Here is a 25,845-nt window from a genome sequence, read left to right on the forward strand (position 1 = left end):
TTATGGAGTGGGTAGCATGTAAGGGATGAGAAGTTGAGGAGGACACCTCATTTTCCAGCCTGTGTAGATGGGAGGATGGTGATATCCTTGATGGTAATATGGAAGTTAAGAAGAAGAGAACATTTAGGGAAAGGAAAGAGGATGAATTCAGTTTGGGACATGTAGTTTAAGATGTCTATAGAACATCTAGTTTGAGAGGCCTGATAGGCAGTTTGGGATGAGAAACTGGAAATCAAAAGAGAGGTTAGAGCTGAAAAATTAGATCTGCGCGTCATCTGCATAGGTATGGTCATTGAACCCATGGGAGGTAATGAGAAAGTGAAATAGTATATGAGAAGTGGATGCAGAACAGAGCCTTTGGGACCTCTATGGTCTTCTTTCTCTGAATGCACTATTGTTTGACTTATTTCTCTGTTATTGTCCAGTCATTTCAGTTTTGTCTAACTCTTTATGACCCCAGTTGGGGTTTTCTTGGAAAAGACACTGGAATGGTTTGCCATTTCCTTCTCTAGCTCATTTTACACATCAGGAAACTGAGGCAAACAGGGTGAAATGACTTGCCCAGGGTCACATAGCTAATAAGTGTCTGAAGCCAGATTAGCCTCTAATTACATATCTAGCTGCCCCTATTGTTTCTCTACACATCTATATTCAGGAAATGTATTGCATATACTGCTAGACTTTGAGTCAGTAGTACTTGGGCTTAGAGTTTTGTCACTTGCTAGCTAGGTGACCATGGACAAACACTTTAATTTCTCTAGGCCTTAGTTTCCTTATCTGTAAAATGAAGGGGTTATATTAGATGACCTCTAAGGTCCCTCTCAACCCTAAATCTAGGTTCCTATGAGCTGATGATCCTGTACTAGGAAACAGAATTAGAAATATGATTGCGGATGACTCAGTTCTACCTATGTAGTAATGGGTGGTTACTAACATTTACAGAGGAATAAAGGGAAACTGGGTGGTACAGTGGATAGGGCTCCAGGCCTGGAGTCAAGAAGAACTGAGTTCAAATCAGGTCTCAGACCTTTCCTAGCTATGTGACCCTGGACAACTGACTTAACCCTGTTTGCCTCAGTTCCCTCATCTGTAAAATGAGCCGGAGAAGGAAATGGCAAACCACTCCAGTTATCTTTGCCAAGAAAACCCCAAATGGGGTCAGAAAGAATTGGTCATGACTAAAAACGACTGAGCAACAAAAACAAAAGCTTCAAAACAGAAGTTTGACATTGACACAAATGTTCCTTGGAGCATATCCTAGCAAATTTCACCCCCACTCTCATCTTACCTTATACTATATTCCCAAATACTTCTAAAGATAAATTCTAGTGCCCAGATCTGAAATCATTATGGTCCTTTTGGGTTGTTCCTCAAATGTAGATGCTTCCAAGACCAAGAAAGCCATCTTAAACCATATGGCTAAAAACAAACAAAAAAACAGCATATAGCTGTCCTGGTCCTGAGAGGATGAATCCACTTAAAAGTAGGTTTTGGATCTTATTTTGAATTCCTTGCTCTAGGACCCCAAGATTATGGTTGATTAAAAGGAGGACTAAATCCTTAAACTGGTTTGGAACATTAGTGGGCTCTAAGCAGGAATTTGAGCTGTGAATGTGGAAATGGCATTTGAAATGGCATTAATTCCCTGACACAACACATCTGGTCAGATACTTCTCTAGAACTGCTATGACCCACTTTGGAATCACACCCTGACATCTGGAAATTGAGTACATATAAGTAGGACCATGCAGTTACTTGCACATTTTATTGAAACTTAAAACAAAGTGATGAGGCCCTATTTGAATTCTGTGAACCCTAGGAATAACTGTAGGAAGCTTTATGCTCAAAGCTCCTCTTGAACCTAATAAAGTATTTGAGACTTTGCTGAAAAACTTGGCCAACTGAGAACCTCTTCACCATAAAAATACAGGTAAATTAGTTAATAGTTAATTTTCCCTCTGAGTGAATTTTCCCTACATTATTTATGAACTAGCATTTTGGGTGGTCAACTGAACAACTGATATCCAGCAACACAGGGAAATCAGGGTTGATAATTAATCCTACCTATAGTAATCTTTGTAAGAATATTATCTGATCAAATAAGGACAGTTAGCTACACAAATTAACCTAGGATTGATTACATAGAGCAGTCATGTCAAACTCAGAAACAGATCCCTGAGGGCCACAGTGACCTTAAGTTAACTTTATTTTATATTATATTTTTATTAATTTTATTAAATATTTCCCAATTGCATTTCAACCTGGTTTGGCTGCACTCTGGAGTTTTATATGCCTGATACCTCTGATGCAGAAAAACCATGTTAGCTGTTATTCCAATAAATTAAGTTAAGGAGGCTGTTCCCACACAGAAGAGTGAGTCCACTGGCTCTTTTCTGGGCTTTCAGTACCCCAGTTGTCTCCAATGTCAAAAAACTCTTTTTTTTTGTGGGCCAATGAGGGTTAAGTGACTTGCCCAGGGTCACACAGCTAGTAAGTGTCAAGTGTCTGAGGCCACATTTGAACTCAGGTCCTCCTGAATCCAGGGCCAGTGCTTTATCCACTATACCACCCAGCTGCCCCCCACAAAACTTTAAAAACAAAATTCAGTAGGCGGCTTGTGGCACAGTAGATATAAAGTGCTGGGTCTGAAGTTAAGAAGACTAGAATTCAAATCTGCCTCAAACACTTAGCTGTGTGACTCTGGGCAAGTCACTTAACCCATCTATCCTCAAATGTTAAATGGGGATAATTATAGAACTTACCTCTCAGGGTTGTTGTGAGGATCAAAGGAGATAATATTTTTAAATTTGTAATATTTGCAAAGTGCTTAGCACAGTGCCTGGCATGTATTAAGTGCTTAATAAATATTCCCTTCCCTATTTTAATTTACTATCTCCTTACATACAAACATATGTGTGTATATACACATATATATGTGTATATATACACATACACCCACAGTAATTAAGGCTGATGTTGGAGGAGAGATATCACAATAATCAAAGAATGACAAGATTTCACAATTTCCAAAGAGTTGGAAATAGTTGATTTTGTGGTTGAAGTCATCCATTCAAGTAAATTGGTACTATTGTGTAAGGAAATTATTTTTCAGCCAATAATTAAGCTGTCATCTTACTTTAGAATTTATTTTGTCTCAGGAGTTGAAAGCTGAATCTGGACCTAAACCTTCTGGTTTGAGAAGAAATCTCTAGAGTTTTAGGGTACCCAGTTAAAGCTTTCATTTTTCAGGGGTAAAATGCGACCTTGATTTCTCTGTTTTGGAATTTGCTATTTTACCTTTTGACTCTTAAGGTTAATTGATAAATGAAGATTATTATAAATATGTTAGGTTTTAGGATTCATTCCATGGTTCTCTCCTTCAAAATATAAACAATGCAAAAGTCTAGCATGTTGACAGATGATAGCAAAATCTGCAAAGATTGACTTTGAGCTTACTGACAGTTAATGCTAAGGGATCAGTGACACACCGAATTCCAAGTATTTGAAGAAATTATTCAATTCCTGGGGAACTTCTTAAAAACTCTCAGCTATTAATGTCTTATTAAGTCACATAAATCAAAACCAAAGATAGACGATTTTAGGATTGAATCCCATCTTTCTATTTATGACTTCTGTCCCTGTAGTTATTTCAGCAGTAGAACTCAGAAAATGTTGCTTTTCACACTCTTGCCTGGAATTCCATCTTAAAGCACCAGTGGTATGAAAAGCTCCATAGTCTTTCTGGTTATTAAGCATCCATTACATTCATAAAGTGCCTCAAAGTCCCCATCTGTTTCACCAATCATCACTCAGAGTACATATGATTTTGCACTAATGTCTGCTTATAAAAAAGACTTAAAGAAATAGACTTAGCACAATTTCAGGAGTATGGTATTTCCAAACCCAGTAATTTTGAAAGTCTAAATAATTTTCTCCCATCACACACCGCTCCCCTAAACTACCTCAATTACACAATATTATTAGGCTTTTTGGAAAACCCTTATTTTACGGTAACTCCATTTTCCCTCAGTTCTTTGAATTCTCTGACTTAAACCGTTAAGACATAATGACAGACTTTGTGAATAACTTTTGGGCCTTGGCATTCACATTTACCTTTTCCCATTCAGAAAGCTTCAGAACTAAATGCAAAGCTGAGGCTATACTTGTCATGAAGTAGTAAGAGTGCTGGCTTTGGAGTAAGAAGGTCTAAATTCTAATCCCAGCTTTACCACTTATCATCACCTGGTAGCCAAGTGGTACAGTGGCTAGATAAGGGCTTGGAGTCAGAAAGACTTAAATTCAAATCTGACCTCAGATACTTCCTAGCTGTGTGACTCTGGGGAAGTCACTTAACCTCTGTTTGGTTCAGTTTTCTCATCTGTAAAATGGGGATAATAATAGCACTTATTGCCAGGGTTGTTGGGAGGATTAGGTGGGATAATAATTGTAAAGCACTTAGTACAGTGGCTAGCACAGAGTAGGTATTATATAAATGTCAACTATTATTGTCACCTATGTGACCTTGAGAAAATCATTTAATTTTTTGACAGTTTCCCCCTCTGTAAAATGAGGGCTGACTAAATCCAGAATGCTTCTCTCTGGTCATGTTTTCTCCTTCATTGAAACTAATCTTGCCTTTTTCCAAGTTCCTTCCTTTCAGTAAGGTTCTGGGAAAGCTTCTCTCTTTAGGTTACACTCTCAAACATCTTAACTGTGAATGTATATTGTATAATACTTGCCATCCTGCACATGACTGGAGCCACTAGAAATTTATGTTATGTAATATCAACAGGGCTTTCACTACAGCAAAGCAAATATTCTTTTCCTCCCTAACCAATTTGCGATTCCACTCACCATAGTGTCTATTCCAAATATTTTCATTTCTCCTCAATCCTCCCATGGCACACCCTACCCCTACTCTCTCAGCCAAAGACCTCACCTCATACTTCACCAAAAAATTGATTATTCACTGAAAGCTCTCTCTTCTTCCCTCCTCATCTCACATCAATCAGACATTTTACCCAGTTATCTCCTCCACCTGTTTTCACATGAAGAGGTGACCTTTCTCCTTGCCAAGGCAAGTATGTACACCCTTGATCCGATTCCCATCCATCTTTTCTAGAAAACTACCCCCTCTATCATTCTTTCTCTTTCCCCTATCATAAGTCTCTTTTTATCTCCTGCTACCCAGAAACATGTCAATGTCTCCTCTATTCTTTAAAACAAGCAAAGAAAAAAAAAAAGCCCAACAACCCTCATTTGATCCTACCATACATCCAATTTTCCTATATCTCTCCTCTTCTAAGCCAAACCACTTAGGAAAGCTGTTGACACCAGATGCCTCTTCTTCACCACTCACTTTTAACCCCTTTGCAAGCAGGCTTCTAGCCTCATCTTTCAACTGAAAAAAAAACTCTTCAAAGTCAATAATGAGCTCTTAATTGCCAAACCAAATGGTCTTTTCTCAGCCTTTATTACTCTTGACTTCTCTGTAGCCTTTGTTTTTTTTTGTTTGTTTGTTTGTTTTTTAGTGAAGCAATTGGGGTTAAGTGACTTGCCCAGGGTCACACAGCTAGTAAGTGTTAAGTGTCTGAGGCCGAATTTGAACTCAGGTACTCCTGACTCCAGGGCCAGTGCTCTATCCACTGTGCCACCTAGCTGCCCCTGTAGCCTTTGGTAATATCAATCACCTTCATCTGGATACTTTCTTTTGGTTCTTCTATCTTTCTGACCATGCCTTCTCAGTGTCCTTTGATAGTTATCCATCCTGCCAACGATTCATATTTCAAGGTTCTGTCCTAGGTCCATCTCTGTGATCTCTTGTCAATCTCTCTGTCTCTGTCTCTGTCTCTACATCTCCGTTTCTCTTTCTGTTTCTCTATCTCTGTCTCTCTGTCTCTTTCTCTCTCTCTGTCTCTCTCTCTCTTTCCTTATTTCCTCCCTCTCTCCTCCTCCCCCCCCATTTTGGACATCTTAAATTGGTTATTCCAAAAGCAACTCAATATGTCCAAAACTTAACTCATCTTTTCTCCCAAACATCCCATTCTTCTGAACTTCTCTATTACTGTGAGGAGTACCACCACTGTCCCACTCATCCAGACTCATAACCTCAGTGTCAGCCTGAACTCCTCACTAACTATCACCCCAAATATCCAAATTTATTGCCAAATCTTTTTGTTTATACATTCACCATATCTCTCAATGTATCCCTTTCTCTCCACTCTCAGCCACCACCCTGGTACAGACCCTCACCACCCCATCTCTGCATGACTGTGATAGCCTTCTTGTTGATATCTCTGTCTCAAGTCTCTCTCCATTCCAATCCATCCTTCATGTAGATTCCAAAATTATTTTTCTAAAAGGCAGGTCTGACCCCATCATCCCCCTCAATTCCACTCAATAAATTCTAGTTACTCCCTGTTACCTCCAGGGTCAAATATAAAATATGCTAGTGGCAAAAACTTTTTAAAACCAGGCTTCTTTCACTTTACTCCCATTGATTTACTCTATGATCCTGCTACACTGGCCTATGCCCAATCTCTCTACTCTGTGCCTTTTCACTGGCTGTCTCCAATAACTGGAATGCTCTCTCTGTTCATCTCCAGTTCCCAGATTTCCTAGTTTCCTTCAAAGCCTTCCTTTGACAAAAGGCTTTCTAGGTCACCCTGTCCTTCCTTCCTCCCCCATGCTAATGCTTTCCCTTTTAGATTCCCTTTGGTTTACACTGCATGGCAAAATTATTTGCATGTTGTCTCTCCTTATAGAAGTAGAACTCCTTGAAGGAGACCCCTCTGTCTGCAAAGCACTTAGCATGGTGGCATTCAGTAAGCATTTAATAAATGCTTCCTAATAAAAGTTCCAAGACAATTCCAAAAGACTTATGTTGAAAAATGCTATCCACTTCTAGAGAAAGAACTGGAGTCTGAATGCAGATTGAATCATACATTTTTTAAAAACTTAATTTTTTTCCATGGGTTCTTTTTAGGGGGTCTGTGTTTTCTTTCACAACCTGACTAATATGGAAATATGTTTTGCATGACTGCACATGTATAACCCATATTAAATTACTTGCCTTCTTAAGGTGGGGGGAAGAAAGAGGAGAGAATTTGGAACTCAAAAAAATTTAAATGAATATTAAGAATTGTTTCTATATATAACTAGAAAAAATAAAATATTTTTAAGCCACAAAATAAAATAAATGCTTGCTAACTGACTGAGGTGGTTGTAGTCAACCTTTCTGCTTCAAGCAAAGTCAGTAGATAAAAATTCAAACATGCAAAAAATCACCAACTTTACCAATGAAACAAATTTTAAGAGTTTTGTTATTTATTAATTTTACCAATATTTTCAGTTTAAGATACTCCTATTTGTGAATAACATTGTGATGATTGCTTCAGGACTCAGAACACTGCAAAGTCTAATAGAAGAGCTAGCTCTATCATCACTCCAAAGACTTTGGTTCATCTATCCACATAGGAAAAACCAGTGGATGACTATCTGTTGCCCAAATATCAAGATGGATTTAATCAAGATAAGATTGTTCATAAGTATGTATATCTGGGACAGACCATACCAACAGACAATGAATTGGCTACAGAGTTGAATGGGAGGAGAATAGGCTAAACTATTTTAAGGAAATTGCAAGGCTATCTTGTGACTTTAAGCTTCCAAAGATTGTAAGGGTCCATCTCTTAATATTAAGATTGTACCAGTGTTTCTTTATGTCAGAGAGATATGGATACAAACACCTCCAAAAAAACTAAATATGAGTATCTAACAGAAGTCAAAGGAAATACATAGTGGATGCAGGAAAGCTATACCATAACCCATGAGGAACTCCAAAGAAGAAGAATATGAGATATCATCAAAAAATAGAAAGATGTGCTGGTCATGCGGTAAGAGAAAAGATAACAGGTAGACAACCAGAGTACTCTACTGACTCATGACTTTGGGGCAGAAATTGAGGAAGACCTTCAGGACTTGGGTGGTCCCACTATGGTGAACTTTTGGCAGGACAGAGCCTAGTGCCTGGTACATAGTAGGTATTTAATAAATGCTTATTGACTAACTGCAAGGGACAAGAATTGCAGAGATAAGCAGACCATGATGAATTACAATCTTCATTGCTGAGAGGAACTCCAGAATCACAGATTCATTTAAAACTTTGAGAGTGTCCTAAATTTCTGCTTTGGTATTATCCTGAATCCAGTTGCATTCTTTCTTCTATCTCTAAACTATACCCATATATTCACCCTCTCAGAGAGCCTTTGTTTTCAAGTTTACATCTTGGTCTGTTTCATAAGGCAACTGATACAAATGTTGCCAACCATAGGCAGAAAACATATTATATTTGTTTTACTTGGGATAAAGACTGCAAAAAACAGACACCATATCCAGCCTCTTGGTATCTCCATTACTTCCATTTACTTGTTATAAAGTTGATGATGATAATATAAAAAAACTGGCATAAAATTGCTTTTTATGATATAATTACATGTATCTTTAAAACTTTACTGCTTAATCACTGTTCTGCAATTTAAATCTTTTTAATATAATGAGAGGATCAATAAATGACATTAAAGATAGTCACAAGATATCCTAAGCATTTTATTTTATAAACATGAATACACTGTTTTTTCAAATGCAATTAACTAGTATTCCAATATAGTTAGCAACTGACAAGTTTTTTTGTTGTTGTTTTTTTTTATTGCACTCGGGGAAAAAAGGTTGTAGACAGCATCTGTTTAACTGGAGAATAAACTTAGAGCTTCAAGTGATCTCAGAGGTCACTTAATCCAAACCTTACTTTAACAAGAATTGTCTCTATAACATATCCAACAAGTGGCCATAGAACCTATGGCTAAAGACCTCCAAAAGGGAGGATTCACTACCTATTGAGGGAGCCCATTTCATTGTTCTGGTCTTTAGGAGAGTGGTAGCATAGTATGGTAAAAGATGGGATGGCTTTGATTCAGGAAGACCTGGGTTCAAATCCTATCTCTGACACAAACTGGTTGTATGAATGTGGGCAAATCATTTAACTTCTCAAAGTTTTAAGCAAATCTCTAAGACTTAAAGTTACAAATTATTTGGTAGCCTACATTAGATGGATTTTCCCGACCTGGAGTTCATGCATTGATAGTGCATGATGATCATAGGTCCATGTGTATACAGAAGATTCATCTTCCTGAGTTCATAAAGGACCTCAGATACTTACTATTGTAACGATTGGAATGACGGCACCTGCTGGATACTTACTGTAGAAGAGTTCTGCCCATGAAGCGAAGGTCTTTGAGGGCAAGACCAGGAGTCTTTTCTTTGGGAGGAAGTGACGCGGACTAGTGGGAGGAGGAAGGAAGAGACTGGCGCTGACTCTGGGGCTCTTTCCTCTGGACTCTGGCGGAGAAGGGAGCTAGAAATGTGCTCTCCCTTTAATAGATAGGAATCTAGGCCTTTTTCTCTCTCTTTACCAAATTCTTATTCTCCTTAATAAATGCTTAAAAGTCTAACTCTTGCTAAAGCTTATAATTTATTGGCGACCACTCATTAGATATTTTAGACAGTTTAGCTAGAATTTTAGCCCTTAACAGATGGCTGACCACGAAGAGGAAAGCTAACCCTCAGTCTTCTGATCTGCTGGTTGGGTAAGAAATTTCCCCTCCCTCTCCCTTTAACTGCTAAGTACTGGCGCACTGGCTGTGTTTTCCTTTAAATTTTTTCGAATGGACCTTTTAAACTCCCTAATTATCCTATTTTTGATTTTAGTCTGTTTAACCAGACAAATGGGAGATAAGATCATGTTAATGCTTTGTTTTTGTGGATTTTCTATTTTTCTTTTTATTTTTGTTAAAAGAGCCAGCAACTTACTCACACAAGGAAATATCTCTCCCTCTCCCAACCATGCTTTTTCAGAGAAACCTGAAGAGATTCCTGCAGCTTTTCCCAGTTCTAACACTAATTGTTGCTTTAATTTTGCATGCCTGGAGGCAATGACCCACCCTCTAGAAGCTTTTAATCCCCTTGCACCTGGAGGCCAAGTGGGGGAAGAGGAATCCAGGCCTGAGTTCAAAATCAAGTCTGATTCAAATTGTGCTGGTCCCTCCCCTCCTCTCCAGACCCCACCCTCTACTCCTCCCATGGCCAAGCCCATTGCTTCCCCTGCCTGGGAAGTCCAAAGATCTAATGCGCATGCTCAACTTTCTCTACCTGCATTTGCAGCTTCAGGCTCAGCCCTTCCCGGCCTGGCTGTGCTTTTGAGACAATCTTAGAAAACTCTTTAAATTCCAGATATGCTCGTTTTGTTCATAATTTTGCTAACCTGCTTTTGTCTTTAATTAGTAATCTTATAAAGCATTTGTATGGTGAAAAGACTGACAGACAATATAGAGGGGTTAAAGAAGAAAAACTTAAGCTGAATAAGAATGACAATCAACATAGTTCAAGACTCTGCCTCTTTTGCCATGGAAGGGTATATATTTTACAGAAATGTAGAAGTAAGCAGCACATTATTGATATGAGTATTGGGGATTTTAGATATTGGAATCAAAGGTGTTCTGAATTCACTCAGAGTATTAATATCAGTTCAGAGGTTACATAGGATTTCTATGCTATTACATATACATTTTGAAATTAATGGTATGGGTTTATTTTCATAGAGATTTTCATGCTTTTGAGATTGTGTTTTATATTTAGTTTTTAAAACAAGGAGAATATTTGTAAAAGCTTTTTATAGTCATGTGATCAAGTTTATATTTTATAATACTCTTATTAATATTAAGTTCACATTCATTTAGACTTCCTTAGTTTGAATTTCATTGTCTTTTATTGTTCCATGTGTATTTTCTTCTATTCATTTGTCTATCTAATTTTGAAACATTGCAAGATGGTTTTGATTTTATTATACAATGTTAATTCTAGGAGTATTGTGCTCCCATATTCTGAGTTGTTTGTTTTTGTTATTTTTTCTCAACTGATTATTTGATCAAACTCTTTAAAGCATTTCCCTAGCAAATTGTTTGCCATGGCAAGTGTAAATTGATTCTAGAAGTATTATTTTTGATAAGCATATTCCAAAAAAAAAAAAAAAAGAGGGGAACATTTGTAAAAGTTTTCTTTTTTCAAAAAAAAAAAGTTCTTTGAGATTCTGTTATGCTTTAACTTGTATTTAAATATATTCAGATTTTTCACAAAAGTAATTGTATACTAAGTTTTTAAAAAAGGGGTATTATTTGAAATTGTTGCATAATTATATATTGTGTTCTGAGTCAAGATGTATTCACATTTTTTGCAATCATTTATTATCCTCAATTTTTAAATACATATGAGACTTGGATTATGGGAACTTATCATTTAAGACATTAATTGCCTTTATTCTGAGTTATCAGATGCCAGTTGGCCAAGATGCCATCCAATCACAAGAGGAATACATGCAAGAGCAGACACTGAACTGTCACATGAGGGGAGACATGCATGAAGTCAAGGTATGGCCAAGGGAACGGCTTTTGACAAATGTTGAGGTTGGATTCTCTTGGTTTAATATTTTATTTTATTTTTCCCCACAATATTGTACAGATGGCTGGAAGTATTGATCCCACCCATCTCACTTCTACACCTGGCTTCTATGCTCCCTCCTATATGCCTGATGCCATGGACATCTCAATCCCATGCATCTGAATAAGTCTGACTCAATTTCTTCCAATATGTTCGGTGGCATGGACATATATTCCATCCACCTCTTTTAAGCCTGGCATACTGTATGGGCAGTACATACTGCTCAAGTGTGGGAATGCTCATATCCCATCATTTCTCTGTTCTTTTATGGTAACCCCCATAATTATCTCAGGTGTCATGATAAATACAGTGTTGAATTTGGCCTTGACATCTGTTACCAATTATATTAGATTTTTTAATTTCTCATAATGGCATGAGGATAATTAGGCAGATGATGCAAAAAGTGATGAAACAAAGATAAAAAATTATTTTTAATAATTAATATCGCAGCAATTGTCTTCTCAATTACCCTCCATAAGGGGGGGACTATAGTAATATTATAATTTTAAAGAATGGTTCAATTTTTGTTTTATTATATGTTTCATGTGTAACAACTAAGATTCTGAATTCCCTTAGACATGTTTTTGAAAACTTTCATTGTTTGATTTGATTATTGACAAAGCTATTTTAAAGTTGTGTTAAGCTCAATTTTGTAGGAAATTTCCTGGCTAATTACCAGCATCCACACATCAACCCCTGAAAAGACTTCCATTCCACGACTACACCTAGAGGACATCTGAGAAAAGACTTTCAGAGACTTTAAATGAACAGTTTTGATTTGTTGTTTTTGTTGTTTTTTTCTCTTTCTGTTATAATATACACCATCTGTAACATGTATTCTCTGCAGAGGCCCTCCCTTTGCAAGACTAATGTCAAAGCGTCGGTTCATGAGGACAAAAAAAAAAATCGCCCCTCTGGACAAAACTTTCCTCTCTTCCTTTTCTATATTGTTGTTCACATATTATTAGTTAGCAATAGTTATTATATTGTTTTTACTGTTCCATCAAGGAAACATTTTGTTTCTTGAGGAACAACAGGGGGGACTGTAACGATTGGAATGACGGCACCTGCTGGATACTTACTGTAGAAGAGTTCTGCCCATGAAGCGAAGGTCTTTGAGGGCAAGACCAGGAGTCTTTTCTTTGGGAGGAAGTGACGCGGACTAGTGGGAGGAGGAAGGAAGAGACTGGCGCTGACTCTGGGGCTCTTTCCTCTGGACTCTGGCGGAGAAGGGAGCTAGAAATGTGCTCTCCCTTTAATAGATAGGAATCTAGGCCTTTTTCTCTCTCTTTACCAAATTCTTATTCTCCTTAATAAATGCTTAAAAGTCTAACTCTTGCTAAAGCTTATAATTTATTGGCGACCACTCATTAGATATTTTAGACAGTTTAGCTAGAATTTTAGCCCTTAACACTATCTATGTGACCTCTGGACAAGTCAACACTGTTTGCCTCATCTTCCTCATCTATATAATGAGCTGGAGAAGGTTATGGCAAAGCACTCCAGTATCTTTGCCAAGAAAACTTCAAATGGGGTCATGAAGAATCAAACAACTGAACAACAACCACACAGTCAAAATACTAAGATTAGGGCTTATGGTAGATAAATCCAGGTCTCAAATTGCAATGTCTAGAAGAAGCACTATAACACTGTTGGAGCAATGCAGAGGTGAATAGTACTTTATTGCAGGATAATTTCTGTTTCTTTAAACTGAGCAGTTTTGAATACATTGCTAACTTCATAATACCATGAAAAATTCAAAACAGAAGATATTTATCATGATAGTCTAATCTTTTGTAGAAGAGCACTAGCATTCTCTTCCCAGCAGATAGGTGGTTTGACTTTTTTTCAGGTAGAGAAATATATGTGCTTCCACTGGATGCTTTAGCTCCTACAATCAGGGATATAATGGTACATTTATGTTTCTGAACAGTTTATACCACCTGGCCAAATTTTTGGATGAGAAACATCCCCATATTAGGCACACATTTTATGGCAAATTGCACTTGGATTTAACTTCTGACAATAAAAGCCCTAACTTTGCTGTTCAAATGTAGTGCAACCTGGGAGAACAACTGCCATTTTGAAAACTGTGACAGTATTCTAACTTCATATGGTCTTCTGAACACCACATGCTCAGACATGCAGTAATTAAGTATGACAGATGAGCTTGTCTCTGGGTTATTTCAGAGGGGTATTTTATTCTCTTTTTAAGTGATGAGATAAACTATAATTGTATTACAGATAGTCCTTTCTCTTCCACTGAAGAGATCATGTTACCTCTGTGATTACCTAGAAAAAGGAGTGGAACCTGGTTTGACTTTGGGCAATTGCATATTTCCTTTAATCACCCTGTACTTCTCCTAGAAATAATCTTTTTTTTAATATCAGTACCCAGGTCCTTGTGGCTGGAGCTCACAGAACACTTCTGTCTCTCAAGAATTGAAAACGGTATATCACAAATGGCAATGGAGAGATAGATGGTGGTTGTGAGGAGATTGTGACACAACAAAAGGAACTATGAAAAACTGGATGAAGAATGTCACCAAATAAATATATGATTAAAGAAGATGGGCTGGTTCCAGGGCAAAGCTAAGGAGAGCCTATGTCCTTCATGCCAAAAGAAAGTGAGAAAGGTACCCAAAGATTAGGTGAACTCTTTGGCAAACAGCAACAGGCATAAAAGGACTACAATCTATGTAACTGGAGATAGCACACAGATCTTTTTAACTATCTAATTATCCGAGTATGGATAGTATACCAACAACTCATTAGAGGCTAGAGTAAGCCTGGAATTCAGGAAATAATGTAGCACCGGCCAAAGTATCTGGGTATACCAATTCCAGTTTGATAGGCAGTGATCTTGGGAATAAAATGTAGATAATGTAAAAACAAAGACTACAGTTAGTTTTTAAATAAGATATATATTCCAATGTACTACTTTCTTGTCATTTTTTTTCTCATACTAGAGGTGGAAATCAATCAACTAACAAGTATTTGTCAAGTGACTACTATGTGCCAGGCACTGTGCTAGTTCTTGTGGATACGAGTACAAAGAATGAAATAATAGCTACTCATGATAACCTTATATTTGAATGTGGTAGACAGCAAGAACATATAAAAATATTAACTACATAAACCTAGTTATATATGCATACATATCTACAGGATATAGTTAAATTGATACAATGTATCACATGAAATGAATGATATAATTTTCTATATATCACCCAAAGTAGGTAAATGTAATGATACAATTAATTACTTATGTCTAGGTCATCAGAAAGTAGGCTTACATCATAAAAATACTGTTTTTATAAGGTCTTTCATTGAAACCAAAGCTGGACTAGTTAATATGAAGCAAAAGATTTCATTTTCTGGCTCTCGTAATGCACAATAAGTTAATATCCTTTATGGTGCAGTAATATGGTCTGACCGTTGCTAAAAATTTTGGAGGGGACAGGGAAGAATAGCTTATATAATTATGGATCAGGCTCTTTTGGGTTTGTTAAGAAAACAGCTTACTGGTGGGTGGGTAGAAAGATCAAGTATCTGGGAAGTATCAGTAGGTTCAAAGTGATGCCCATGGCTTTCATCATCTATATTTTCCCACTCATCCTATAGACTATACCCCACCACTCCATTTTCCAGTATAATGGATTTATATCTGATGTAGAGCCTTGGACCTAAAGTCACCATATAAGATGAAAATTGAGTTTAAGCAAATCTTTAAACAGTTATAGCTAGAAAAGGACTAAGGTCTCTTTAAAAGATGGCAGTTTGTATCAGAGAGCAGATATGAGATGGTTGCTATAGGAACAACTGAATTCCCCCCCCCCCCCACTACATCTAGCTAAGCTACTAAGAAGAAGAAACCTGGAATCAGGACTTCTACTCAAATACAAAAAAAAAAAACCCAAAATAGGTAAAGACTTAACTGAGAGAAAATGCAAAGAAAAAGGAAAGATACTCAAAGTGGCTTCACATCTAATTGCAACTATACTAGAGGGCTATCCCATAGTCACGTAACTTTATTCTTCCATCATGTTCATGAGGCAAGACTATACACAAAGAAGTCAAAGGGAGTGCAGCAGGGACTTTCTAGTGGACCCAGAAGACTAAGATCAACTAAGACCGTCTCTCTCTCTCTCTCTACTTTATGGGTATGAGAAATGAGATTCTGGAGTCACACTCAGCACAGGAAAATAGCTGGCCAAATATAGTGGATTGGACACTGGACTTGAAGTCAGGAAGACCTAGGTTCAAATACTGTTGTTTCTGTCTAGTCGTGTCAATCATGTCCAGTTCATTGGAGGTTTTCTCGGCAGAGATACTGGAGCGGTTTGCCATTTCCTCCAACTCACTTTACAGATGAGGAAACTGAAGCAAACAGGGTCAATCCTGCCTGACACTGTGGGCAAGTCACTTAACTTTTCTGTTCCTCAGCTTTGTTATCTGTAAAATGAGGGAGAATGGTCTCTAAGGTTCTTCCAGTTCTAGATCTTTGATCCTACAATTCTATGAGGCTACACAGGTACTGGGAGCTACTGAAGGAACAGTAGATTCATGTCTTCCCTCTCAGACTCACTCATAAGTAGAATGACAAAGTGAAAATTGCCTTCACTATTCAAATTATAATTTTTCTTTCTTTTGAGTTAGCATATACAGATGCATGTAAGTTTAATATGTGACTCCACTCTATAGTCATAGTTGTAGTGCTGAACAATGGGTTCAATTCTGGGATTACATTTTAATGGTGTCACATGAATCTGAATATGTAAAGAGGAAGGAGACCAGAATGGTAAGAGATGCAAATGAGGAATAATTGAGAAGAGTGGAGAATACTTGGCTTGGAGAAGAGATAAATAAGTGGAAACATAGCTGCCTTGAAATATATTTGGAGGTCTGTCATAGAAAAAGAATTAGATTTATTTCTTATAGCTCAAGAGGTCAGAACTAAGAACAAATGGGGAAGAGTTAAAAGGAGGCAGATTTCAGTTCAATAAAAATAACTTCCTAATAATTAAAGCCATCCAACAACAGAATGGACTGTCCTATGAAAATGTGAGCTCCTTGTTATTGGAAGTGTTTAAATGGAGGATGGATGACTATCGGACATTAAAAACATTCCAGCATTTGATGGGGGAGGGGGAGAAATGGAAGTTGGACTAGAAAACCTTTAAGATCCCTTGTGATTTTAAGACTGCATAATTCTCTGACTCTGATGCAGCACGACTCCTTCTGGTCTCATGGTGGCAATGAGAGCCTTAGGACATGCCCAAGGGAGCACAATAATAGCTCTCATGATGGTCTACTATATCATTTGGGAATGGGATAGTGGATCCTGGGAGCCATATGAGAAAAATTTTCCTACAAGCCTCCCTCTACATTCTCCAAAAGTAGGGAGCAAAATATGCCTTTAAAGACTTAGTGTGACTGGTCCAAAGCTTAATGAAGTTTCTGTTTTGTTTCTCATTTCTTGGATCCTAACTTAGTCCTGCATTCTTCACTATTGAACTATATCGTGTTGATCTAACACTGCAAGTCTAGGCCAAGGTCAGGCCAGGCTCCCCAGAATGTGTGGGCCTTTGTTAGGATATGAGATGGTAGATTTAGTGCTATAAGGATGCTTAGAAGCCATATAGTTTGACCCTCTCTTCTACAGATGAAGAAACTGAGGTCCAGAGAGGTGATAAAGGAGAGATACAAGTCCAAGTCTTCTGACTCTGAGTGCAGTGCTTTTGTAACTATCACACTGTCTCATTTCTCTCATGACTTTTGACACTTGAGTAAAAATTATGGTCAATGACAGATTTCTTAGTCTTTCTGGTTCTCTTTGAAAGAAGATTATACTAAACTATGCTAAGAACCAGCTATGAAAATGGTCCCACCAGGTTTAAGTTATGAACTCAGGGTCATAACTTCCCCTATTTATATAACCTCTGAGTTCTTTCTGACTATTTCTCATACTCTTTATATAGATACTAAGTACATTAATAATATCCTTCGAGGATCAGATTTTATATTGGAAAACAACTTCCCCATACTTCACATACTAGAAATAAACACCACAGTATTGATGTATGTAAGTCCAATTTAGAAACCCATCTCCCTATACTCTTCTAGTTCTTACCAGGGTCTGAATAAAAGATTATTTTAGAAGATGATGATATTAAGAAGCAGGAGAACAGTTAGCTCCCAAAGCACACACATGTATAGTAATAGGGCAGAACACTTTAACTTCACAGACCTCCTTCTGCGTAGAGTGGGCAAATACCTATTTGATATAATTTGAGGGGCCCCAAAAGACTGTGATCTGACCAAAAAATATATCCCTCTATAGTCTACAAGGATCATCAGCCTGAATTGCCTTAAGATTTATCAGAAATTAAAGTTACTTTGGAAGGCAAGGAGTTCCTCGCATTGGAAGACTTTACAGAATAGTTGGATATGCCCTTGGCAGATAAGTTATACAGAGGATGCTTTCTACAGGTAAAGGTTAAAGTAGGAGTCCTTAACCCTTTAAAACATTATTTTGAAAACTATTTTAACAATTGTTTCCTTTGTAACATTAAGTATTTTATTTGAAATATTTAATATTATTTTAATACAGGGTCCACAGGCTTCATCAAATTACTTAAGGAGTTCATCACACACACACAATTTCTTTAAAAAACCTTCCCTAGGCATAGTGAAACATCACAGAACAGCAGAGTCTCAGAGCTGGACGGGACCTCAGAAGCCATAACACCTGCACATGAATTCTCTCTACTGTATGTTGTTATTCAGTCATTCAGTTGTGTCCAATTCTTCATGACACCATTTGGGATTCTCTTGGCAAAGATACTGGGGTGGTTTGACATTTCCTCCTCCAGTTCATTCTACAGATTAGGAAACTGAGGCAAACAGGGTTAAGTGACTTACCCTGACTCATATGGCTACTAAGTGTCTGAGGTCAGATTTGAATTCAGGTCTTCCTGACTCCAGACCAAGCATTCCATCCACTGTGCCACCCAGCTGTTCTTCTCTACAATATCCTGACAGGTAATCAAGGCACAAGCATACAGGTTTTACCTAAAGACCTAGCATGAAGGGAAAACCATTCCTTCTAAAGCAGCTCCTTCTGCTTTTGGATATCTCTAATTGTTACGAAAGGATTTTGTAGTTGTTTGGTTTTGTTTCATGCTATTTTGCTTTTTCTTTCTTCCCTCATCCCCTACATCAAACCTAAATCTCTCTCTACAATAGTCCTTCAACTATTCAAATATGAATATTATGTCTTGCCTAAATCTGCTCTTCTCCAAGCTAAACATCTCCAGTTCTGTCAGCTAATAACAATAACACTAATTGCAGCTAAAGTGAAGGAGATTAAGGAACTTGCCCAAGGTCACACAGCTAGGAAGTGTATGAGGTGGAATTTGAACTCAGGTCTTCTTGACTTCCCAATCTACCACTCTTACCCTAGCTGACCTGACCAACCACCCAATGACATGACCTACAGGACTCTTATTTTGATCACCCTTTCTGGCCATGTTCCAGCTTGTCAACAATCCCAAAATATGGTGGTCCTAATTAAACATGGTATTCCAAATGTAGTCTGACTGGAATTGGATAATAGATTTGAGGCTAAAAAGGATCTCAGATGACTTTTTGTCCATCTCTCTCATTTTACACTTGAGGAGACTGACGGTGAGGGTGGTGAAGTGACTTGCCCAAGGTCACACATGTAGTAAACCCCAGAGATAGGTTTTGAAGTCAGGACCTCTGTCTCTAGAGTCAATGTTCTTTGCATTGTGCAACATCTGGATATTATGCCTTTTGTACCATAATCTAACATGACATTTGCTTTTTCTACTGACATCATGCAGTGAATTATGCTAATCTTAATATGCAGTTAGGTGGTGCAGTGGAAAGAGCACCAGAGTCAAGGAGACCTGGGTTCAAATCTGGAATCAGACACTTATTAGTTATGTGAGCCTGGGCAAGTCACCTAACCCAGTTTGCCTCAATTTCCTCATCTGTAAAATGATCTGGAGAAGGAAATGGCAAACTGTTCTAGTATCTTTGCCAAGAAAACCCCAAATGGGATAACAAAGAGTGGGGCACAACTGAACAACAAGAAGATACATTAAAACCCCCAGATCTCCTACCATTCTACCTCTACCTTGTAATTATTATTTTTGAAGTACAGGACTTGAAATTTAGCTTTATTAAATTTCATTATATTTGATTTGGCAGTTTGTTCTAACATGTCCAGATCCTTTGGGATCCTGACCCTGCTATCTATTCATGTCAATTTCATGTCACCCAAAATTTGATAATCATTCATTTATATCTTTAGATAAGTCACTGTCAAATAGTCCACAACCAAATTCCTTAAAAAGAACATATCCTGGATAGAGCACTGGCCCTGAAGTCAGGAGGACCTGAGTTCAAATCCAGCCTCAGACACTTAACACTTACTAGCTGTGTGGCCCTGGGCAAGTCACTTAACCCCAATTGCCTCACCAAAAAAAAAAAAAAAAAAAAAAAGAACATATCCATGGTGTACTTCCCTCCTGGATGGCATGTATCTACTGACTTTTTTCCACTGGTATTTTCTCCAGTGAGAAGACATCCCTCAACCTCTACCCCATTATTTACATAGTCCTGAATGTACATGTTTAGGGGAATTCCCAGAGCCAACTCTTCTAAAAAAAAAAAAACCAAAAAAAAACAAGGATTGGATACCAAACTAAGCTCTTCAAACACTTAGGGAACAGAAATACACACCACAGCATTAGGACCTAGAAATCTAATACTAACTACAGTGAGTCATATTGTTAAACCAAATCTGAGACCACTCCCCTCACTTACTTTCACATCAACTGATCAGGTCTTTATTCTGACATGGCATTTTCCACTGAAACTCTTTTAGGGAATTAATTTCCTTTTAAGTTGCTCCTTGCAGGGGCATTTACCAGTTGACAAGTTCTTTTTGCTCAGGGATATCTCCCTATGCTCTAAGCTCCATAGCTCTGTAGCTCTCTTTACATTGCCTTTCTACTACTGAAAAGGGCTTTTTAGAGTAATGTGCATTTCCCCTGGTTTAAGGAATTTGGTTACAGGGGAGGGTACTGAGTAATATATTGGCTGACCAATCAACTTACACATATTGGGTACTTAAGAAGTATTAGTTGAATTTAATTGAATTGACTAACTCATCAGCAAGAACTAGGTCATCAGGTTTCCTAAGAGAGAAGGGCCCTTAGGGCATATGACACAGGATAAGTAAGTTTTAATTGGGCATAGAAGAAAGGAAGAGAAGTCTGGACCATGGAACACTGCTATAGGTATGCCCTATGTACTGGGGAGGCACAATGAAGTGCTGGGGAATGTGTATGGCCAGCAAGGAAGGTGGAGGGGGAGGCAGAGGGAACAATGCTAAAGATAAATGTCAAGTTCATCCCTTTAACAAGACAGGCCCTGACTTAAAACTGTGTCCCTCAAAATCATTTCATCCTCAACCTATTTTGTTTTTTCTTTTGTATGCAGATAAATTTGATACTTTCCTAAATACCTGGATTGATATGCCATCCATATGAAGTTCAACTTAGGATGTTAGAAAAGTTGTAAACACTTTGCCCCCTAAAACTCTTCATTTAGGGCTATTTAGCTACTGACCCAGCCAGCCTCTGACACATGCTGGCTGTGTGACTGTGGGCAAATCACTTGACCTCTTGGAGCTCTAAGCAACTCTCTTATTACTATACATAACAAAGAAGGTTCTGACCTTCATTAGTAGGGAGAATTTCCTCATGTGTGAGTTTCCCATACCAATAAAATCCCAGGTCTGGTCTTTATCCCTATCTGCTATTACAGCAAGCAATTGCGCTAGGAAAACCTAGGAGAGCAGGTTTCAAATATTAAGGAAATCCACCTAAGCATTAGATATTCATAACTTTCCTCCCAAACCATGTATGGCTTTCTAGTCACTGCTAATAAATTTGAGGGATGTATGGACTGATTTTTTCACATACATCAGTATTTTTAGATCTGGGAAAACAGAGATTGCCCACACCTCAAAAGAATATTACTTCCACCAATCCTCCTACTAAAGTGAGACCAACATTAGCCTTGACTTCTCTTGGGTAGACAAGAAAATCTATCAAACTGTTATTGGTTGTAAGAAAATGAAAAACATGAACTAGATTGCTTCTTCTAGTTCCAGGGGCTTAGCATTTGATTATCTCATTCTAAGAATTTTAGGAGTATTTGCCCAGATATCTCCACTGAGACTTGTGATTCTTTTTGTTTGTTTGTTTCTTTTCTTTTCTTTTCTTTTGATGCTCTGGATTCACAGCCTCATTAGAAATCTTCACTAGAATCAAATGTCTACTTCACTTTTGCACTCAACATTGTCTTTTTTGTTGTTGTTCAGTCATGACTGGCTCTTTGTGACCCATTTAGGGGTTTTCTTGGCAGAGATACTGGAGTAGTTTGCTATTTCCTGCTCCAGGTCATTTTACAGATGAAGAAACTGAGGCAAACAGGGTTAAACTTGCCTGGGTCACTGTGTCTGAGGCCAGATGTGAACTCAGGAAGATGAATCTTCCTCACTCCAGGCCTATAGCTCTATCCAATGTGCCACCTAGCTGCACTGAACATTATGATAACTTTACTCCTGGTCTCTCTTCCTGTTACCCTACTAATTTCTCAAGTGCGTTCTCTGATAATTTGATTATTCACCCCACACCCCTGATTACTTCAGTTTAAAATTTTGTAATCTTGTCAAAGTCAGTTTCTCTGCTCCTTCCAGATAGGCACACTGCCAATATATTGCCAATAGCACTAGCTCTTATGCTAACTTAAAATACACAGGACTACTTGCCAAGTTTCCTTATTTGGCAAGAAGGTTCCTTGGTTCCCAAGATCTTTGACCATCCATTTTTAGACCCAAATCTTCGTACTTAATATTTGGATATTGCTCCCAGTCTTTAAGATATCCTGATATCCCCTTCAATGGCAGGGAAAAGTAAGCTAATTATCTAATTGCTTTACTGATAAAAAAAAAAATCTTTGCTGTTCAATTATGTTATCATCCACTCAGGAAAATGTATAGGTTTGTCAAAACTGAGGAGTTAAATATTTATTTGCCTTTCTCTGTTTAAAAAGAAAAATAACAACACATTCACCTTAAGAAAATTAAACTACAAAAGTTTAAAGAAATTTAATACACACTACTCTTTAAGTCACATAAATTCATATAAATTTAAAATCATATAAATAACAGAATTGCAATGTGGTATATGGAAAGCATGCTGGATAGAGAACCAAAAACCATAGTTTCTATACCTGGAGATGCTCTCATCTAGTTCCATGACCCAAGGCAAGTCCCTTCAAGTCTCTGGGCCTCATCTCTAAAATGAGGGGGTTGTACTCCATGATTTCTGAGTTACCTTCCAACTCATAGAAAATTCTATAATTCTGTAAAATCTCTCACTAGTGTAGCACGAATTTAGAACAAAGGCTCTACAAGGAACCAGTGCTATAATTATAATGCAGTCATCTCTTTTGTCTTTGAAAATTAAAAAGGAATGAAACTGCCTGAAATGGACTTGCTGTACAAGAAAAAAAAATTAGCCAGTCTTGAAAGCCTTTATTGTCTGTGCCTCACAGAACTGTTTCTAGAGTATTTCAAATGAGGCCAGGGGAGGAGTTTGAATTTAGATATTTTAAAATAAGCAAGAACATTAAAATAAACATATGTTTTAATAGAAAAAAACATTTCATGGAAAATTCCAGCTTTTTTTTTTTTTACAATAAGATGACTACACAAAACATGGAAGTTAATCATTGCTATAATTTTGGAATGGTCTAATCTGTTGTCAGTTTCTGTTTATTACTAAAAACAATAGTAATAAAAATAACTGCTGCACTTACATGAAGAGGACTCCAAAATACTTCACAAATGCTGATTCTTAAGCCCAACAACTTATTGACAACAACTTTACTGGATTTTTTTGAGACCAATTCAATGTTATCAAAATATCCATTAAAGTTTTACAAAAGATGGAAGAGATCAATTAGGTACGGAATCCTCTGTTGGTTGGGTTTACTAAAAAGTATAAGATGGGTGAATTCATGTGATATGAAGAAATCAGACTCAATCCCAGAGATCAGTATGACTACACAATATTGCTTCCTTTCCGAAACTTTAAGAGAAGGGAAACCTCAAGATTAGGGGTGTATTAGAGAAGGACCCCAAAGTGGCTTTTCTTTTTAACATTAAGATCTGAGAAAGTGGCCAAAATGTCCTTTATATCCGTCCTAATTTTTCCGGAATCTACAATTATTGAATACATCCACTCTTACACGATTCTGAAGGACAAGTAAGTGTCCTATAATCTCCACTTAGAGGACATGCTGCCCCAATTTGACAAGCACGATTTGACAAGCCCCTACAGAACAAAAGACCAAATACAAAGTCCTTTTTTTGTTTTTTTGGTTTCTTTTACTTTCTATAAACATACTCTTTCCAAAATTCTTTCTGGGGAAAATGTATAGGTACATGTACAGGAAAAGCCCGGTGTCTCCCCAAAGCAGCAAGGACAGGAGCCAGGGAAGGGAGGGCTAGGACGTCGGCAGAGAGTAGGCAGACGAGAGAACAACTGGAGAATATGCAAGAAAGTTGGAAGCTTCCTCAGGTCACACCCGCGAGTTCCCTTGCTCTGTGAAGTGCAAGGACGTCCGGAAAGTGCTTTAAAGGATGGAAAAGGCAGAAAGTGTAGCTCATTCTTGGCCCGCGTTACCCTTCCAGAAGAGAAGGGGCAATTTGCACGGCAGTGCAGGAAACTTTGCCCGGCCCGATCCAGTCAAGGCCAACGTCCGGACATTGAACTGTCCCGTAATCAAAGTTGCGTCGGGACTTCCCTGGCCTCTCCTTTTCTTGCTTGAGCTCTCTACTCCATTCCCAAGAGTTGGCCCCACTCTGGGAAGTGCCCTCCCGCAACTGCCACCTGGGCTGGCACCCGCAGTTGGGAACTCGGGAGCCTAAACCTCTCCCCTACCCTCGCTCCCAGTCTTTGGAGAGGCCCCCTCTGGCCTCCCCATCCCCGGACAGAATGGGCGCACACTACAGTCCCCGCCGAGGCCTAGGAGCAAGGGCCCGACGTGTGCCTATGGCCTGGGGGAAAGTGACAGCAGAAGGATCACCCCCCCATTGCGGGAAAGCAGCGGTCACCCGGGTGCCCCTTTCCGAGGAGCTGGGGACACTGCGCAGGACCCCTCTCTTCTCTTCCCTCCATCCCACACTCCTCTTACCTGCCTCCCCCTCTGGACCTAGCGCAAGAAGCCCGGCTCCAGGAGCGCTGAGAGGTCGGCAAGGAGTGAGCAGCAGGCGGCTGGGCGAGCGCGAGCTCAAGCGGAGGGTCCGAGGCGGCGGGAGTTCCAGGCAGGCGGCGTGAGTGCGGTGGCTCTCCCACGCTTCCGCTTCATGTCACGGAGTTAAACATTCCGCCTCTCTTCCCCGCTCCAATGAGGAAGCCACAGTCACGGCAACAGCACCACCTACCCTCTGGCTGCAGCTATGACCCCGGCCCGGAACATCAGGACCTGCCACCGGCCAAGTTCTCCTCCAGACCCCTGCACGGCTCTTACCCTCCACCCCTGAGAAGAAAGAAGGCCCCCGAGCTTGAGGAAGCTCAGAGGAGCCGCTTAAACGAGTTCGTCTAGGTCTGGAGATGTGGGGAAACCAATCTGCAGCCCTCTCCGGTGGACACCCAACCAAAACGATGCCTTTGAATCTCCCTCCTCCTGGCTCCAAGCTGAAGCCTACCTTGACATTAAGGAATAAAAAGTACTCACACCCCAGCTCATCGAAGGTTGAAGCCAGCAGCCTGCTCTGGTTATATAGAAGAGAAAGGTGGAGGTTCAATAAGATACCAGAAATGTCATAGTGCTCCCTGCAGAATGGAGAGTAAGGAAAGAGAAAAAGCAGGGAGGGGAAAAGTCTCATTATTGATTTCCTTTCACTCCTCTATGAATATTTTTGGAAGTTACCCTGTGCATTTATTTTGTCAATTATATTATACTTTGAGACTAATGGATCTGTGCTCTCATCTATAACGTAAGTTCTCCAGGACACACCAAGAGGAAACCCGTCCATTCCTCACATCCTATGCAATTCTTCCTCAATCTTACATAAATCTACCACAGGAGGATCTACCTCGAGCTGCCTCTTGAATGATTTTGGGGAATTTCCTCTTGAATGATCTCTAAAAATTGAGTTTGTGGTTGTTAGTTCTTTGTTTTCAG

General features: G+C 38.7%; 1 protein-coding gene across 2 annotated transcripts in view; it reads right to left on the minus strand.

The window, feature by feature from the left end:
* The window catches only part of MAP3K20 (mitogen-activated protein kinase kinase kinase 20), a 224,823-nt gene extending 199,358 nt beyond the window's left edge, over window positions 1-25,465 (minus strand). Inside the window, exon 1 of one of the 2 annotated variants that reach the window (XM_043994177.1) lies at window positions 24,853-25,465. The gene's annotated coding sequence lies outside the window, so the exon portion shown is untranslated. The remainder of the gene's footprint in view (window positions 1-24,852) is intronic. The other variant, XM_043994178.1, reaches the window with a different exon arrangement.
* Between the last annotated feature and the right edge of the window lie 380 nt (window positions 25,466-25,845).

The sequence above is a fragment of the Dromiciops gliroides genome, chromosome 3, assembly GCF_019393635.1.
Source record: "Dromiciops gliroides isolate mDroGli1 chromosome 3, mDroGli1.pri, whole genome shotgun sequence".
In the NCBI taxonomy this organism is placed as follows: domain Eukaryota; kingdom Metazoa; phylum Chordata; class Mammalia; order Microbiotheria; family Microbiotheriidae; genus Dromiciops; species Dromiciops gliroides.